Genomic DNA, 17,541 nt, shown 5'->3' with positions numbered 1-17,541 from the left:
AAAGGGTGCAAAAAAGGGCAGCTCGTTTTGTATTATCACGTAATAGGGGAGAGAGTGTGGCAGATATGATACGCGAGTTGGGATGGAAGTCATTAAAGCAAAGACGTTTTCTGTCGCGGCGAGATCTATTTACGAAATTTCAGTCACCAACTTTCTCTTCCGAATGCGAAAATATTTTGTTGAGCCCAACCTACATAGGTAGGAATGATCATCAAAATAAAATAAGAGAAATCAGAGCTCGAACAGAAAGGTTTAGGTGTTCGTTTTTCCCCGAGCGCTGTTCGGGAGTGGAATGGTAGAGAGATGGTATGATTGTGGTTCGATGAACCCTCTGCCAAGCACTTAAATGTGAATTGCAGAGTAATCATGTAGATGTAGATGTAGATCCTGCTGAAATGTAGGGTTTCGCAGGGATCGAATGAAGGGTAGAGCCACGGGTCGTAGCACATCTGAAATGTAACGTCCACTGTTCAAAGTGCCGTCAATGCGAACAAGAGGTGACCGAGACGTGTAACCAGTGGCACCCCATACTATCACGCCGGGTGATATGGCAGCATTGGTTTTACTTGCTTGTTGTAAAGAAGATTTCTGTAAAATTTAAAATACAAAAAGTTTACTTCTGAAAAAAAAAAAATGTTAACTGTCATGTAATATCTTCTATAGAGACCTTTTATTAACCTGACACGTTCCACATCAATACGAAGTGTCGTATTCATGATGCATGGAACCAGTACTAATCTAATGTTATCTAATAGTCAGCATGAAGACGCTCAAAACACCATCCAAATGCGGATAAAACGGTGGTTTTCTACTGTGGGTCAAAAATAGAGATGGGCAAACTCGTTCATCCTTGGGAACTAGTTCACTGCCGATCGTTCTTGTTTGGGAACCGTTCGTTTTATCTCGTTCACCGTTCATTTGTGCTTGGTATATGGTTCTTATGAAAAACTGAAAACTAGTAGTGTAGGTGACTGAAGGATGGAGGGCACCAAGAGGGGGCACTTGCCTCCCCCCTGGAGTATAGAGTTTTTATTCATTACAGAATTCTTACACACTTTTAGAAGTGATTTCTGTGATTCTGCAGAACCTCTCGTTTAGCCTACTGTAGCCTCGTGTGGCTGATCGCAGGGAAATCATACAGGGTGGCGCACGGAAAACCGGCCCCGAGTACGGGCTGCTCGCCAATTACGGACGATGTGTTGCCCGTACGAGCAGATACAACAGACAGACAAACCTTTTGTTGGCTGTTTCCCAACTTAATAGGCCGCAAGTGTCTTGTATAAAATTCTTCGTTTCGACTTCCACTACATAGCTATGCTACGTTGTAATCAATAATCGTTTACGCCCTATGTATACTTCATGTTGTCTCTGAGTTCGTAGGCGAAGTAGAGGCTTTATGGAAGCATAAAATAAAATGTGGTTGTCTCATACTTGCGTCACACGCTTAGTAAAAATTAGGTTATATGTTGCATTATGAAAGTTAATGCAGCAATAATAATAATAATAATAAAGTTCGCAGTAATAAAGTTTTTGGTTTGAAAGCTCTTTCTAAACAAATGTTTTTGAGATAATAAGTAAATACGATTTTATGGCAATTTATGTGTTTTCAAATGGAGAGGCACCGCTTTTCAAAAATGGTTCAAATGGCTCTGAGCACTATGGGACTTAACATCTATGGTCATCAGTCCCCTAGAACTTAGAACTACTTAAACCTAACTAACCTAAGGACATCACACAATACCCAGCCATCACGAGGCAAAGAAAATCCCTGACCCCGCCGGGAATCGAACCCGGGAACCCGGGCGTGGGAAGCGAGAATGCTACCGCACGACCGCTTTTCCTACTGAGCCAAAATGACCGACAACCCAATTTTTTTTAAAGAAACCAAACTAGCAGGTAATGCAAATTGGAAACAACCAAACTTAAAAATAATTAGAGCCTTCCTAAGTGTGATGTTTTGTATATGAAGGATACACGAAAATCGTTTTATATGAATTTTCTTACACTAAAAATTAAGCAAATTATTGAAAGTTAGCTGCTAAATCAAGTCGATGAAACCAAAAAATATATGAATACCAAAAAAAACTTGCCTTGTTATGTCTTCTGCTGTTCATCGATATAATAAAGTGAGCTCATACGCCCTTTTGTTACCTGAAAAGACGTACCTATTAGATACAACGTAGTTTTTATGTAATTTACGTAACTATAAAATACTTTTTGATCACCGGTCGTGGACGCTGACTAGCCAGACCCAAGCGCAAGAACAGTCTGGAACGCACGTAAAATGTGCGAGCGCAGTGAACGAAACGAGCAACTGGATACTGAACTAACTAGGAGCAGCCGGCAGTAGAACTGAGACAGGTGGTCATGCGAAGAACGACGAGTGCGGCCGAGGGAGACCGAGACTGAGACGAGCACGCGATCGAGGCTCGAACGAGAACTGCCGAAGTGACCGCCGCGACCGAAGTGAACTACGAACCGATCGTTCCTCGTTCCCCGGAACTATAAGTAGACCGCCGCGACCGAAGTGAACTATGAACCGATCGTTCCTTGGAATTCGTTCCTCGGTCCTTTCGTTCATCTTGGTGAACCGTTCCTTTGCACCCGTTCGTTCGCGAACTACCCATCTCTAGTCAAAAATTACCCACATGGTACCACTAAGGGTACGGTGAAGTCCGGTACTTTTAGTGTTTTAAGGTACACCGGACCACAGCAGCAACAACGTTACTGATGTCAGATGACGTCACACAGCTGCTGCGTAACTCGCGACAACAGGAGCTGCCGGCATCACACACACACACACACACACACACACACACACACACACACACGCAGCCCACTCCTTTGTGATTTCTGCTGCTGGCCGCTTTATCGTATCTCGGGCGCTTATCTGCGGCCCGGTTGACCCTTTTCTCGCCACATGTGCGACCGCTATTAATACGCCCTGGCACGCCGCTACGTCACTACCGCCTGAGCCTCGCACACACACGCGCGCGGCGGTGTCTGTGTGTTGGTGTTGGTGTGTCTGGCCGTCTTTTTGTGTCAGTAGGAGGAGAAGCCGTCCACAGATCGCCAGTCTGGCACATACCGTGTTCCGGGCAACCGCTGCCTCGCCTTCACTTGCCCGCTATCGGTGAGGCGAGGTTCCCTCGCGAGTGTTTCAGCCCAGCTGTGGGTACACAGACCGGTGTCGTGTCGTGTTGTGCTGTGTTGTGTCTGTGCCGGTGTTTTCTGCCGAACCGCGCGGAACTTTTACGCCTCTACGCTTCCCATCGCCGCACTGCCGACGCTACATCCAGACGCTCAACTCAAGTAAGTACTTAATAAATATCTCCATCTACATGGATACTCTGCAAATCACATTTAAGTGCCTGGCAGAGGGTTTATCGAACCACCTTCACAATTCTCTATTATCCCAATCTCGTATAGCGCGCGGGAAGAATGAACACCTGTATCTTTCCGTAGGACCTCTGATTTCCCTTATTTTGTCTTCGTTCCTCCCTATGTAGCTCGGTGTCAACAAAATATTTTCGCATTCGGACGAGAAAGTTTGGTGATTGGAATTTCGTGAGAAGATTCCGTCGCAACGGAAAGTGCCTTTCTTTTAACAATTTCCAGCCCAAATCCTGTATCATTTTTGTGACACTATCTCCCATATTTCGCGATACTACAAAACGTGCTGCCCTTCTTTGAACTTTTTCGATGTACTCCGTCATGCCCGCATCTCGTGGTCGTGCGGTAGCGTTCTCGCTTCCCACGCCCGGGTTCCCGGGTTCGATTCCCGGCGGGGTCAGGGATTTTCTCTGCCTCGTGATGGCTGGGTGTTGTGTGCTGTCCTTAGGTTAGTTAGGTTTAAGTAGTTCTAAGTTCTAGGGGACTGATGACCATAGCCGTTAAGTCCCATAGTGCTCAGAGCCATTTGAACCATTTTTTACTCCGTCAGTCCTATCTGGTAAGGACCCCATCGACTAAAACAGAAGTGATTTCTGGCGTTCCCCAAGATAGTGTTATAGGCCCTTTGCTGTTCCTTATCTATACAAAGGACTTGGGAGACAATCTGAGCAGCCGTCTTAGTTTGTCTGCAGATGACGCTGTCGTTTATCGACTAATAAAGCCATCAGAAGATCAAAACAAACTGCAAAACGACTTAGAACAGATATCTGAATGGTGCGAAAATTGTCAGTTGACCCTAAACAACGAAAAGTGTGAGGTCGTTCACATGAGTGCTAAAAATAACGCGGTAAACTTCGGTTACACGATGAATGGGTCTAATCTAAAAGCCGTAAATTCAACTAAACACCTAGGAATTACTATTAAGAACAGCTTAAATTGGGAGGAACACATAGAAAATGTTGTGGGGGAAGGCTAACGAAAGACTGCGTTTTATTGGCGGGACACTTAGAAAATGTAACAGACCCACTACGCTTGTCCGCCCTCTTTTACAATACCGCTGCGAGGTGTGGGGTCCTTACCAGATGGAATTAACGGTGTACATAGAGAAAGTTCAAAGAAGGGCGAAGCAGAGGAGGGAGTGTCCCTGAAATGATAAAGAAATGGCGTCGACATCACTAAAACAAAGGCGTTTCTTGTTGCGGCGGAATCTTCTCGCGAATTTCGATCACCAGCTTTCTCCTCCGAATGCGAAAATATTTCGTTGACGCCGATCTACATTGGGAGTAACGATCACCACGATAAAATAAGGGAAATCAGAGCTCGCATCGAAAGATCTTTTCCATTATTTACTTCGTTATCCGGCCATCTCAACCAAAATTCCTCGTCAATCATTTTTCGGGACCTCCATTATTATTTATTTTATTTATTTCGTTATGCAGCTATTGAAGCCAAATATTCTGTATTAAGTACTTTCCTCAGTTCTGTTCATTACTTTATATATTCTTTTCGTTAGCTTTTCTTCTCCATGGATTGTAATGCCTACTCCGAACTTTTCTGGAGTGTAGTGGTGCGTTTATTTTATGTCCCTTCATTTTTATTTGAAATGGAGAGGTCACGAGAGAAAATTTTCGAGCTGATGTCGCTCTATGAGGCAGAGGAGTACCTGTGGAATGTACGTTGCGCAGGTTACAAATATACTAAAATCAAACATGATTCATTACAAGAAGTTGCTGCGGCGCTTGGCACTTGCAGCAGTGACGTGGACAAAAAAATTAAATCTCTTGTTTCAGTACCGGCGACAGAAAAGAAAAATAGAGGAAAGTAAAAAAATCTGGATGTGGTACTGACACTCTTTACGAAACGAAGTGGTTTGAATTTAAATAACTATGTTTCCTGGATGATATGGAACTATTTGGAACTATTTGAGATATGGCTGGCTTTGATAGGAGTCTCCTGATGCCAGAAAGCGAAGAGTAACAGCAAGTCTTTGGTTCACAGGGATTGCTTTTCTGAAATTTGTGTCTTTCTTTGAAAGAACTGGTCCCATAATATTCAACAACATTTCAAACTCTGACGGCGACGTCCTACTGAAGTTGCGAAAGCCAGAACCGTCTTCCAAATTCAGCTCACAAAGCATGTCATTACCGCCACGTCTTCTATAGTATGTTTTGGTCCACCGACGACGACTACATCGCTTTCTTCGTCTGTTTATTTCGTTAAGTATTATTAATGCAGCACCAAATGACATTAATTCTTCCCCTTCACTTGACATAGCGTATCTCTTGATGTGAATACACAAAGTAACCTATCAGTTCACTGTAGCAGGCTATGCGAATAAAAAAATGGTTCAAATGGCTCTGAGCACTATGGGACTAAACATCTATGGTCATCAGTCCCCTCGAACTTAGAACTACTTAAACCTAACTAACCTAAGGACAGCACACAACACCCAGCCATCACGAGACAGAGAAAATCCCTGACCCCGCCGGGAATCGAACCCGGGAACCCGGGCGTGGGAAGCGAGAACGCTACCGCACGACCACGAGATGCGGGCAATGCGAATACGTAGAAATGTTGGTCGCTAGTGTAAACGGGAATGCGAACAACGAACAATGCTGCCGACATGTTGAGGGAACAAGTTAAACACAATGTTCCGAACAAAAACATTTTCTGAGCTCAATGTAAACGCGCCTTAACGTATACCACAAAGGTGGGGTCTCTGGGACACCTATGTTTGAACCGAGATTTAAGGCAAAAATCATTTGAAATTTTTAAGTTATATAACATCTATTTTTACAATTATTTAAGTGTTGTTCAAAAAAATGGTGCAAATGGCTCTGAGCACTATGGGACTTAACATCTATGGTCATCAGTCCCCTAGAACTTAGAACTACTTAAACCTAACTAACCTAAGGACATCACACAACACCCAGTCATCACGAGGCAGAGAAAATCCCTGAGCCCGCCGGGAATCGAACCCAGGAACCCGATTTAAGTGTTGTCTAAATGCTTGTAGTTTATTTTATTGCACTAAATAAGGCCTGCAGCATTATACTATTTATCACACAAATGCACATAATTTTGTGTGGCTTCTTAAATAGATAATAAATTAATTAATAGACGATATGGTTGTGATGGCAGAGAGTGCACGAGAGATGTAATAAATGTTAGATGATCCAAACACAAAATATTCTTCTAATATGGAATCAATATTAACAAGAAGAAAACGAAAAGCATGGTTATCAGAGGAAAGGAGAGAAAATGCTGTATGAAAATAGGGGGAGAGGAAACTGAGCAAGTGAATAACTTCAATTACTTGGGATGTGTAACAATTTATTGAAATGTATTGCTCAACAGAAATTAGGAAATGAATTGCAATGGCAAAAGAAGGATTCAAGAGGAAACAGAAATTACTTTGTGGACCACTAAACAAAGATCTGAGGAAAAGACTTGACCAAATGTTACATCTGGAGCGTTACACTGTATGGTGCGGAGACATGGACATTGAGGAAGGAAGATGAAAGAAGATTAGAGGCACTAGAGATGTGAATATGGAGAAGAATGGAAAAAGTGAAATGGGAAGACCGAGTAAGGAGTGAAGAAGTATTAAGAAGAGTTGCAGAAGAAAGAAACATGATGGAAGTCATCAGAAAGTGAAAACGGAACTGGATTGGACGTTGTTAGAGGAGGACTGTTTATTGAAGGAAGGAATAGAATGAATTGTGGTGGGAAAAAGGGGAAGATGAAAAAGAAGGCATCAAATGCTGGACAATATGAAAGGAGACAAGTACTCAAAAATGAAAAGACTGGCTGTGGAGAGACAAAAGTGGAAGAGGCTTAACCCATGACAAGACCTGCCGTAAGGCAGAATACCATCCCACTACTATTACTGTTAAATAGTACACATACACAGACTGTTGGAGTACTGAATGTTACATTCTGAAAAATTCTACAATCTCCGCAGCAAATAGATTTCCAAATAAAACTAAATTCCAACGTTTCATCTACATCTACATCTACATGGATACTCTGCAAATCACATTTAAGTTTTGGTAAACATTTCTGGAATACAGTGATCAATTAATTGTTATATTTAAAGTTCAGTCTTGATCACGTTATGTCTGTTTTAATGAGTAACCGGTTTCGGTTTTTTTTATAAAACCATCTTCAGACCTGTGAATAAATTTTAAGAAATACTAGATACCAATCTTTAAATGAATGAAAAAGTCTAATTATGTCAAAATTTTTAACAAAATAAAATAAAATTAGTTATACCCATTGGCTCCTTTGGGCTGGTAGGTGGAGCTCCCCTTGCTGCTGTGCAGTCAACTGATGGTTATGAGTGCTGAGCACGAGCTTAAATATGCAGAGGCTCCGCCTACTTCCTGTCACACTACTTCATAACTGCCAATCAGCGTTCATAATATGACGCCATCGTCAAAGTATAAAAGTAGGAAATACACTAATAACATAAAATTGATTCATTTAAATATCTGATTAACAGATAGTAGTTGTGTCTACAACTTATTTATATTTTGAATAAAAACAGTGAATTACGATGTGTGATAGCTGTGCCCTCTATGGACAACCTTAATACTATTACAGTGCCAGTTACATCAAAGATGTAAAATCCTTGGCGTTGTGGTATATATCGATTATACCAAGTCGCCTACATCACAATTGCATCTTTGTTGGATGCTGCAGAATCGTCTTGTTTTAACTGTAGTTTTTATGGCAATGTTCTTTATAGCATTAAGTTAGCAGCCAATAGTATGTTCCACATTATGTATATCTGATTAACTGATGAGACTGCTGATGCAGCATATTTTACATACATTGCTTTTGCCATGGGTATAACTAATCTTATATTTTAAAAAACAAAAGAGTAGATGCTTTTATTATAAAATTTCATCAAAAAGGTCATAATAATATTTTTCGCGAAAATCTAATTGTTCATTGAGCAGCATTGATGATTTCGTTTTCAAATGAGCATATATCTCGATTTCTTCTAGGATATTCATAAGTAAGCCTTTATTTGCATAATGAAGAACTTGTAAATTCTGTTGTACTGTCCCCTCAGCATGATTATTGAATGTTATATGATGACCAAAAACAGACTTTGTTCGTGAGGTACCTGACGTATGTTCTTTGTACCTTACTGCAAAATTTCGACCTGTTTGGCCGATATATATTTTCTCACAGTCTCTACATTGGATCTTGTACACTCCTGATCTGGTAGATTTTCCATTATCTTTATTTACGGTATGTCTTAATTTTTGTTGTAAAGTATTGTCAGTTGTAAATGCTATTGTTATTCCAGAATTTTTGAATAAGTTAGTGATTCTATCTGATATGTTTCCCATATATGTCATCTTCATATATTTTGGATTACTTATTAGTGGAGTACTTTGTGATTGTTGTACTTTATTAAAAATGATATCTACCTGTCGTGTGTCGAAAGAATTGGTTTTTGCAATTTGTTTTAAGATGGTCATTTCCTTTTTGATCTCATTAGCTTCTAGCGGTAATTTTAGTATTCGGTGTATCATAGACTTAAAAAATGCTTTTTTATACTTGTCAGGATGACATGATGTAGCATTAATACTAACATCAGTGGTTGTAGGTTTCCTGTATATGGTGAATAAATGTTGCCCGTTGTTATTAGTTATAGTGAGATCTAGGTAGTTAATAGATTTTCGATTTTCATGCTCAACTGTAAATTGTAACTTTGGATGCATAGAGTTTAATTTTATAGCAAGTTTCTCAATTTCGTCTTTTGAACCATTATAAAGTAATAATGTATCGTCTACATATCGCTTGTAATATATGATTTTATTTGCGATAACCCTGATATCGCAAATAAAATCATATATTACAAGCGATATGTAGACGATACATTATTACTTTATAATGGTTCAAAAGACGAAATTGAGAAACTTGCTATAAAATTAAACTCTATGCATCCAAAGTTACAATTTACAGTTGAGCATGAAAATCGAAAATCTATTAACTACCTAGATCTCACTATAACTAATAACAACGGGAAACATTTATTCACCATATACAGGAAACCTACAACCACTGATGTTATTATTAATGCTACATCATGTCATCCTGACAAGTATAAAAAAGCATTTTTTAAGTCTATGATACACCGAATACTAAAATTACCGCTAGAAGCTAATGAGATCAAAAAGGAAATGACCATCTTAAAACAAATTGCAAAAACCAATTCTTTCGACACACGACAGGTAGATATCATTTTTAATAAAGTACAACAATCACAAAGTACTCCACTAATAAGTAATCCAAAATATATGAAGATGACATATATGGGAAACATATCAGATAGAATCACTAACTTATTCAAAAATTCTGGAATAACAATAGCATTTACAACTGACAATACTTTACAACAAAAATTAAGACATACCGTAAATAAAGATAATGGAAAATCTACCAGATCAGGAGTGTACAAGATCCAATGTAGAGACTGTGAGAAAATATATATCGGCCAAACAGGTCGAAATTTTGCAGTAAGGTACAAAGAACATACGTCAGGTACCTCACGAACAAAGTCTGTTTTTGGTCATCATATAACATTCAATAATCATGCTGAGGGGACAGTACAACAGAATTTACAAGTTCTTCATTATGCAAATAAAGGCTTACTTATGAATATCCTAGAAGAAATCGAGATATATGCTCATTTGAAAACGAAATCATCAATGCTGCTCAATGAACAATTAGATTTTCGCGAAAAATATTATTATGACCTTTTTGATGAAATTTTATAATAAAAGCATCTACTCTTTTGTTTTTTAAAATATAAGATTAGTTATACCCATGGCAAAAGCAATGTATGTAAAATATGCTGCATCAGCAGTCTCATCAGTTAATCAGATATACATAATGTGGAACATACTATTGGCTGCTAACTTAATGCTATAAAGAACATTGCCATAAAAACTACAGTTAAAACAAGACGATTCTGCAGCATCCAACAAAGATGCAATTGTGATGTAGGCGACTTGGTATAATCGATATATACCACAACGCCAAGGATTTTACATCTTTGATGTAACTGGCACTGTAATAGTATTAAGGTTGTCCATAGAGGGCACAGCTATCACACATCGTAATTCACTGTTTTTATTCAAAATATAAATAAGTTGTAGACACAACTACTATCTGTTAATCAGATATTTAAATGAATCAATTTTATGTTATTAGTGTATTTCCTACTTTTATACTTTGACGATGGCGTCATATTATGAACGCTGATTGGCAGTTATGAAGTAGTGTGACAGGAAGTAGGCGGAGCCTCTGCATATTTAAGCTCGTGCTCAGCACTCATAACCATCAGTTGACTGCACAGCAGCAAGGGGAGCTCCACCTACCAGCCCAAAGGAGCCAATGGGTATAACTAATTTTATTTTATTTTGTTAAAAATTTTGACATAATTAGACTTTTTCATTCATTTAAAGATTGGTATCTAGTATTTCTTAAAATTTATTCACAGGTCTGAAGATGGTTTTATAAAAAAAACCGAAACCGGTTACTCATTAAAACAGACATAACGTGATCAAGACTGAACTTTAATCTAAATATCACATTTAAGTGCCTGGCAGAGGGTTCATCGAACCACCTACACAATTCTGTTATTCCAGTCTCGTATAGCACGGGGAAAGAACGAACACCTATATCTTTTCGTACGAGCTCTGATTTCCCTTATTTTATAGTGCCGATCGTTTTTCCTTATGTAGGTCGGTGTCAGCAAAATATTATCGCATTCGGAGAAGAAATGTGATGACTGGAATTTCGTGAAAATATTCTGTCGCAACGAAAAACGCCTTTCTTTCAATGATGTTCAGCCCAAATCCTGTGTCATTTCTGTGACACTCTCTCCTATATTTCGCGATAATACAAAACGTGCTGCCTTTCTTTGAACTTTTTCGATGTACTCAGTGAGTCCTATGTGGTAAGGATCCCACACCGCGCAGCAGTATTCTGAAAGAGGACGGACAAGCGTAGTGTAGGCAGTCTCCTTAGTAGGTCTGTTACATTTTCTAAGTGTCCTGCCAATAAAACGCAGTCTTTGGTTAGCCTTCCCCACAACATTTTGTATATGTTTCTTCGAATTTAAGTTGTTCGTAATTGTAATTCCTAGGTATTTAGTTGAATTTACTGCCTTTAGATTTGACTGATTTATCGTGTAATCGAAGCCAAACGGTTCCCTTTTAGCACTCATTTGCGCACAAAAATTGGACCCGATAGGTACAAAAAGAAAGTCTATCAAATTGACACTTATTCCTGTGAACTAGAGTTTTCTTATCACGACTCAGAACACATTCGATTTTAACAGACACTCCAAGTATTTCACTGAAGAAACAGACAGGTCCCCATCACAACTTTCCTTAAGTTCTTCCTCTGAATGACACTCTTGTTCGATAGCAGAACTGTGATCACTGGCTAATGTAAAATGGTCGTCTTTTTCGGTTATTTCTTGATCTGTATCGCTGACACCTTCCTCCATAGATCGACAACAATTTTAATCGAACTGGGAGAAAGTTAAAAATGACACATTCCTGCCAACACATTTTGAGCTACAGGGTACCGTACTGAAGAAAACAGGTACGTAGTCAAAAGGCGCGGTCTGGGAGACTCCAACACCTATCAGCAACACTTGTCGACAGCAAACACAGAAGGCGATAACGCAACCGACAGCAAAACCTCGTAGGCTTGGCAATTTAAGGAGGGTAGGGGGAGTGTAGAGGCATTCCACCACAAATGGCCTTGGAGAGCGAGTTTGAAAATTTCCACCAGTGTGAGAAGAGACCATGGCTCGTGAGCCAAGGGCTAACCCTAGGACGCCTCAGGCGGGGGGGGGGGGGGGGGGGGGGGGGGTTCGTTGAACCCACAATTTTTTTATGTCCCCTGCCTTTGCCCAAGTAACTTTCATACTACACGTTCCCTTTGAGTTATTGTTTGTTGGCTATTTTACGAAACATTTGTGTCAATACATTTTATAGAAAATTCCTGTTTTGAAAGAAAAAATAAATAAACTTATTATGGGTTCAACGAACCCGCCCCCCCCTTCTTAGGCTTCCATGCTATAGGAAATTTCCCTTAGTAGTATTTCATATTTCTCATCTCTACAACAATGCAAGTTAGTTTCTTTTTGGTTGGTATTCTTGATATTCACAATAATCGGTTTACTTTCAGAGGAAGTGATTGTTGATGTCAGTCAGCTGTTATTTATCTTGTAAACTTGCAGTGAGTTAGTGCAGTTCCCTACTGTTCACACCCAGACTTAGAAATGACTAAAAGAATACGCGACTCGTCTTTAGAAAGAGTTCTGAATGAAATTTTAGACGAAGATTCTGACTCGGGGAGTGAAAGTGAATATGAGGATGGTGTTATGGAGTAAGATTCAGATCGGGAAAGTGATGTGGATGTTAGAGAAGATGAAGATAGCGCAGCTTCAGTCAGTGACCATCAGGATGTTATTGTGGCCAAGTCTGGAAGAAGGTACGTAACCACACAGCCTAGAATTCCTCGGAGGTCTGTTGCTAATACAGTAAGAGAGCAGGCAGAAGTAACTGCAGCTGGTGTTTGCCATTCACCTGCAGAAGCCTTGAAGTTACTTCTTACGCCTGACATCATAGATGTTATAGTAAAATATTCAAATGAAGAAGCAGTTAGGCGAAATGTTACTTTGACTAATCAGAAAGAATTGTATGCCTTCATAGAAATCCTGACACATATGGGGCAAATAAGGACAACCCCAGTTTACAAGGGTATTATGGCAAGAGAACGTTTCAAGGAACTTATTGCAATCATAAGGTTTGATGACGAAAGTACCCACCAGCGAAGAAGGGAAGCCGACAAGTTCACAGCAATCCGTGATGTTTTCAACTGTATAAACCAGGGGTCCACCTCACCATAGATGAGATGTTCAGCTAGTTTAGAGGGCGCTGGAACTAGTGAAATTGCAGGTAGAAGAAAGAAGTGCCAATGCAAGAGGGCTATCTAACCAAATTGTTCAAACAATGGAGACTATTCTACAAAAGAAAATCAAAGAAGTGACAACAGAAGCAAGTCAGCCTCCAGCAGGGAAAGGTCGGTGCCATATTTGTGTAAGAAAAGCTAAAACAAAGAAGCAGAAGTACAACAATCTAAGTAAACCAAAGCAGAATTGTGGACAGTGTCATAAACATGTGTGTAACACACATTCAGAAAAGTTGTGAAGTGTGTCTCTTGCCTTGAAGTTGAGGACTCAGAGTAGTCTGTTGTATATGAACACATCTGTATTTTGTATTGTAATATGTCAATCTTTTATTCACTCAATCCAGTATTTATAACAATTAACAACATTTATAAACCGATGCCTTTTGAAAGTTGTAATTTTTCGTCAGTAAACTTACTTAATATCTGTGGGCTCGCCGAACCCCCCCCCCCCCCCCTTAGGCATCCAAGTTAGAAAAAAAGGCTTGGGCGTCCTAGGGTTAAAATCGAGAATACAGATTATTTTTGCATGATTCCTTTAACAGGTAATTCTTTTGTGACGATAAATAATTCAGCTTCCCAAGTTTCATCATAAATGTTTTACTATGCATCTACACATCAGTGGTTCCCCATTTAGGTTTTGCAGGCCACCCGGCGGAGTAAACTCACCGCGAATCTGTTCCCTGATCCAGTAACGCGTGTGGCAGCTTGCTTATCTCGCCTGCAGTCTGGCCTATTGATCTGACAAATTAAGCACTCTTTGTTTGTGTGCTTTGGCGACACCAGACTGTTATCTTATCGGTCAGACTGCTGCGTCCGCACGCAACTGAAGCACGTTGGCTGCAACCCACTTCTCCGTGAATCCTGACCGCTGTCTCTGCTCAGACCACTTTAGTCCGCAGCTAGTGGTGGCGGACACAACCCAGCGAGCATTCGTGCGCTGTTCCCACGGTTCACCAACATTCGGTCGTATCTGTCAACGAGCGTATACACCGCAGTGAACTTAAGGCGACAACGAGGGGACGAGTGTAGCTTAACGATGCAGGGTACTTACAAGCGGTGGAAAAATCGAAATTTTTTATGACTTTATTAAATTCTATACTCTTTCCTGATCACATTGATATATACATTATAGGGTTTCAAATGAAAAATGACATATACACTCCTGGAAATTGAAATAAGAACACCGTGAATTCATTGTCCCAGGAAGGGGAAACTTTATTGACACATTCCTGGGGTCAGATACATCACATGATCACACTGGCAGAACCACAGGCACATAGACACAGGCAACAGAGCATGCACAATGTCGGCACTAGTACAGTGTATATCCACCTTTCGCAGCAATGCAGGCTGCTATTCTCCCATGGAGACGATCGTAGAGATGCTGGATGTAGTCCTGTGGAACGGCTTGCCATGCCATTTCCACCTGGCGCCTCAGTTGGACCAGCGTTCGTGCTGGACGTGCAGACCGCGTGAGACGACGCTTCATCCAGTCCCAAACATGCTGAATGGGGGACAGATCCGGAGATCTTGCTGGCCAGGGTAGTTGACTTACACCTTCTAGAGCACGTTGGGTGGCACGGGATACATGCGGACGTGCATTGTCCCGTTGGAACAGCAAGTTCCCTTGCCGGTCTAGGAATGGTAGAACGATGGGTTCGATGACGGTTTGGATGTACCGTGCACTATTCAGTGTCCCCTCGACGATCACCAGTGGTGTACGGCCAGTGTAGGAGATCGCTCCCCACACCATGATGCCGGGTGTTGGCCCTGTGTGCCTCGGTCGTATGCAGTCCTGATTGTGGCGCTCACCTGCACGGCGCCAAACACGCATACGACCATCATTGGCACCAAGGCAGAAGCGACTCTCATCGCTGAAGACGACACGTCTCCATTCGTCCCTTCATTCACGCCTGTCGCGACACCACTGGAGGCGGGCTGCACGATGTTGGGGCGTGAGCGGAAGACGGCCTAACGGTGTGCGGGACCGTAGCCCAGCTTCATGGAGACGGTTGCGAATGGTCCTCGCCGATACCCCAGGAGCAACAGTGTCCCTAATTTGCTGGGAAGTGGCGGTGCGGTCCCCTACGGCACTGCGTAGGATCCTACGGTCTTGGCGTGCATCCGTGCGTCGCTGCGGTCCGGTCCCAGGTCGACGGGCACGTGCACCTTCCGCCGACCACTGGCGACAACATCGATGTACTGTGGAGACCTCACGCCCCACGTTTTGAGCAATTCGGCGGTACGTCCACCCGGCCTCCCGCATGCCCACTATACGCCCTCGCTCAAAGTTCGTCAATTGCACATACGGTTCACGTCCACGCTGTCGCGGCATGCTACCAGTGTTCAAGACTGCGATGGAGCTCCGTATGCCACGGCAAACTGGCTGACACTGACGGCGGCGGTGCACCAATGCTGCGCAGCTAGCGCCATTCGACGGCCAACACCGCGGTTCCTGGTGTGTCCGCTGTGCCGTGCGTGTGATCATTGCTTGTACAGCCCTCTCGCAGTGTCCGGAGCAAGTATGGTGGGTCTGACACACCGGTGTCAATGTGTTCTTTTTTCCATTTCCAGGAGTGTATATACGGTTTAAAGCTACTGTCATGTATGCCGCCACGCCCCCCTTATTTCTGTTACAGGAACGAGTATCATTTCGAAACGAACTGTCAACTCTCTGTTTCCAGCGATTATACGTATGATATGTTGTGGTAACAGTGCAGGTTTCTAGCGTCTGTAAATGATCATCTTTGCTACCATTTAGTTTGTTTCGCTGAAGCAGTTTGTTCACGTGTTACTGAACGTTTGTTGCCCAAGTGCTACATATATTTAGTGTGCAATCCCCATGAACCACGGACCTTGTCGTTGGTGGGGAGGCTTGCGCGCCTCAGCGATACAGATGGCTGTACCGTAGGTGCAACCACAACGGAGGGGTATCTGTTGAGAGGTCAGACAAACATGTGGTTCCTGAAGAGGGGCAGCAGCCTTTTCAGTAGTTGCAGGGGCAACAGTCTGGATGATTGACTGATCTGGCCTTGTAACAATAACCAAAACGGCCTTGCTGTGCTTGTACTGCGAACGGCTGAAAGCAAGGGGAAACTACGGCCGTAATCTTTCCCCAGCGTATGCAACTTTACTGTATGGTTACATGATGATGGCGTACTCCTTGGTAAAGTATTCCGGACGTAAGTGTCAGGAAGCCGTTTCTGAAAGTATTTGCATGGAGTGTAGCCATGTATGGAAGTGAAACGTGGACGATAAATAGTTTGGAGAAGAAGAGAATAGAAGCTTTCGATATGTGGTGCTACAGAAGAATGCTGAAGATTAGAGAGATAGATGGCGTAACTGATGAGGAGGTACTGAACATAATTGGAGAGAAAAGAAATTTGTGGCGCAACTTGACTAGACGAAGGGACCGGTCGGTAGGGCATATTCTGAGGCATCAAGGAATCACCAATTTAGTATTGGAGGGCAGCGTGGAGGGTAAAAATCGTAGAGGGAGACCAAGAGATGAATACACTAAAGAGATTCAGAAGGATGTAGGCTGCAGTAGGTACTTGAAGAAGCTTGCACAGGATAGAGTAGCATGGAGTGCTGCATCTAACCAGTCTCTGGACTGAAGACCACAACAACAACAACAAATACGAACAATGCCAGGCATAAAGAAATTCAATAAAAGGAAATCCTGAGGTAACCAGTTCACAGACAAAGCTAGCCACACTGTTGAAAGTAACCTATGTATCAGTTCTTCATGGTAGAAGCTCCCACATGACACACCTCCTGCTGATTGGTTCAAATGGCCCTGAGCACTATCCGACTCAACATCTTTGGTCATGAGTCCCCTAGAACTTAGAATTACTTAAACCTAACTAACCTAAGGACATCACACACATCCATGCCCGAGGCAGGATTCGAACCTGCGACCGTAGCAGCAGCGCGGTTCCAGACTGAAGCGCCTGGAACCACTCGGCCATCCTGCTGATTCAAATTTTTGTGTTAACAATGATACTGTTTGTGGTGGATTTGTTGTTGTTGTTGATGTGGGTATCTTATCTTCTTTGATAAAGGAAGTAGCGAAATGTAAACAATGGATGGTGTAGGCTGTCTGGAAATAACTGAACAATAATGTAGTAGGAAGGG

At 41.9% G+C, this 17,541-nt stretch overlaps 1 protein-coding gene across 3 annotated transcripts in view; it reads left to right on the top strand.

Annotated features, from left to right (window-relative positions):
* Positions 1–3,180: 3,180 nt before the first annotated feature.
* Positions 3,181–17,541, top strand: part of LOC126213477 (neprilysin-2-like) — a 614,003-nt gene continuing 599,642 nt past the window's right edge. For 2 of the 3 annotated variants that reach the window (XM_049941253.1, XM_049941250.1), the window contains exon 1: positions 3,181–3,312. The gene's annotated coding sequence lies outside the window, so the exon portion shown is untranslated. The remainder of the gene's footprint in view (positions 3,313–17,541) is intronic. The other variant, XM_049941251.1, reaches the window with a different exon arrangement.

The sequence above is a fragment of the Schistocerca nitens genome, chromosome 11, assembly GCF_023898315.1.
Source record: "Schistocerca nitens isolate TAMUIC-IGC-003100 chromosome 11, iqSchNite1.1, whole genome shotgun sequence".
Classification (NCBI taxonomy): domain Eukaryota; kingdom Metazoa; phylum Arthropoda; class Insecta; order Orthoptera; family Acrididae; genus Schistocerca; species Schistocerca nitens.
The sequence above is the reverse complement of the archived record's forward strand: the minus strand, read 5'-3'. Positions and strand labels throughout refer to the sequence as shown.